This window comes from Lynx rufus, unplaced genomic scaffold (assembly GCF_022079265.1).
Source record: "Lynx rufus isolate CCGP_SWC_20201006 ecotype Redwood Valley unplaced genomic scaffold, mLynRuf1.p SCAF_3, whole genome shotgun sequence".
In the NCBI taxonomy this organism is placed as follows: Eukaryota; Metazoa; Chordata; class Mammalia; order Carnivora; family Felidae; genus Lynx; species Lynx rufus.
Genome location: NW_025814845.1, coordinates 183,047,291 through 183,049,688, shown reverse-complemented (window position 1 = coordinate 183,049,688; position 2,398 = coordinate 183,047,291). Strand labels below are relative to the sequence as shown.

At 36.6% G+C, this 2,398-nt stretch overlaps 1 non-coding gene across 1 annotated transcript; it reads left to right on the top strand.

The window, feature by feature from the left end:
- Positions 1-1,225: 1,225 nt before the first annotated feature.
- LOC124521477 (U1 spliceosomal RNA) lies at positions 1,226-1,386 on the top strand. The gene has a single exon (XR_006964557.1). It is a non-coding gene; the product is annotated as a U1 spliceosomal RNA (small nuclear RNA).
- Positions 1,387-2,398: the final 1,012 nt, after the last annotated feature.

The following is a 2,398-nucleotide window of genomic DNA, read 5'->3' as shown; positions in this document are numbered from 1 at the left end:
GAATTATTTCAAATAGAGTTTTCATGTACCTTAGTTTTGGAAATGAGGGCTAAAGATGTCACCAATGTCAAAGGTCTCAACATCAAGACTAATGTAAGGGTGAGTCATTTCTATATTTACACTTACCTGGATATATAATTTTTAAGATACATAAGTCTCCAAAATGGAAATAAGATGTATAATAACAATGGCAATAATAATAACATGCGCTAACACTGAGAGTTATTACTGTGTTCTAAACACTTTATGTATAATTTGTAAACTGTATTTATATTAATCCTACCAATAGTCTTATGAGAGCTGCTATATTATTCCTATTTTACACATGAGAAAGTGGGTACAGAAAGATTAAATAATAGGAAATTATCTCGTTATTCCCCACAATTCCTTCATTTTAAATGTGTTTCCTTCTGTATGCATGTAGAGCGTCTCACCTCATCTATTTGCAGAGCTGATATTCAGGGTCTCAGAACATGGTCACGTCTTCCTGCATGCATGTTGTTAAATACATTTACTATCAACCCAAACTATATGCTTGTGTATATCAGAGTTTCTTCCCCTATATTTCTAAGATGGCTGGAAGTTATCTCTATTGCTGCAGAAATCACTACCCAAGGCATGAATTTCCTGTCTCCTTCCCTACTATAAACTGAATGTATGTGTTCCCTCAAAATGTATATGTTGCAACCTAATCCCCAAATGTGTTGGTATTTGGAGACAGGGCCTTTGGGAGCTTATTAGATCATGAGGGTGGAGCCCACATGAATGAGATTAGTGACCTTTTAAAAGAGACCCCAAAGAGATCCCTCACCTTTTCCACCATGTGAGAACACAGCCAGAGGATGGCCATGGATGAATCAGGAAGCAGGCCCTCATCAGACAAGGAATCTACCAACACCTTGATCTTGAACTTCCCAGCCTCCAGACCTGTGAGAAACGAATGTTTATTGTAAGCTATTCAGTCTATGGTATTTTTGTTATTGCAGCTCAAGGAGAGTAAGCCATTCTCTGACTAGATTATGACTCTCAAAAGGCAAGAATTAATTTGTGCATTATTTCCATTATATGGCAAAGTACTTTACATATAGTGGTGCTTAATAAGTATAATTGAGTGAATGCAAGAAATTGGTGGCACTGACACTATTTTCTCATTTAGAAACAGGGAAAACGAATAATATGGCATCACGAAATAGTTGTGAAAATGGATTAAAAATATAAAATATGTATACTTATTGACAGGGGAGATACCATGATCACAAAGGTGGTTTTCCCAGGGCGAGGCTTATCCGTTGCATTCTGGATGTGCTGACTCCTGAGATTTCCCCAAATGTGGGAAACTTGACTGCATAATTTGTGGTAGTGGAGGACTGTTCACGCTTTTCCCAGGGGAAAAAAATATAAAATATGTTTAGGAAACTATAAAATGCCTCGTATATATGAATCAATTTGCCATACACACTGGACTTAAAGCAACAAAAGTTTAAGTATTGCTCCTACCTAAAAACTGAACAAGATCACAACTTTGAGCTGTTCCAAAGGTCAAATTCATTTACTGAAAGTTTATGGCACAACTACTCCACTACAGTTATCTTAACAACTATACAAAATATATATATATATAGCATATATATATATGCTTCTTAATTTGGGGATACAGTTCCTAAAACAGCAACAACAAAAAAAGAAGAAATCCCAACCTAAATAGATTAAGTTTATTCCAAATGGATACAACTCTAGTCTGCCAAACCATTTATGAGTCAACGTTCTGCTTCTCGTATGTTCCACTATTTTAAATGATCACAAGAGATTTTTTTTTTTCTCCTGCAGCTTCTGTGTTTCCCAAGGATAAGTACTGATATGCCTCCTCCTCATTATAAATAGCCCTCAGTAATCCATTTTTACACTAATGGGCTACTTGGCTCTTTGTCTATGCACTCTTAAATCACCTGCAGTGTCGGCACCACTCCAAACCCGTGAGACTAACTCTGGCCCAGATTAAAACGTACACTAATAGGATTAATTCCATTTTGTACCTGTACACATTCTTCTCCGCATCTGGTACTTCAGTTTCTAGTAACTGAAATCCCTGAAACTTATTTTGTGGTCCCATATTTTCTATCCATAGCACCAGTTTCTTTAAAGCAAATATCCTAATGTCTGAGATGCCTAAATAAGTCTGCTGAACTTCTTCAAAAGTCTATCTACCTTTCCACTGATTTCTTGCAATTGGAATCTTGTTGATCATTTTTCTCCAGCTGCTTAACAGATTTTGGAAATTAATTTCAGTTTGAGCACTGACTAAAAATTTCCCAGTTTGGAGCGCCTGGGTGGCTCAGTCATGAAGTATGTGACTCTTGATTTTGGCTCAGGTCATGATCTCACGGTTCATAAACTCAAT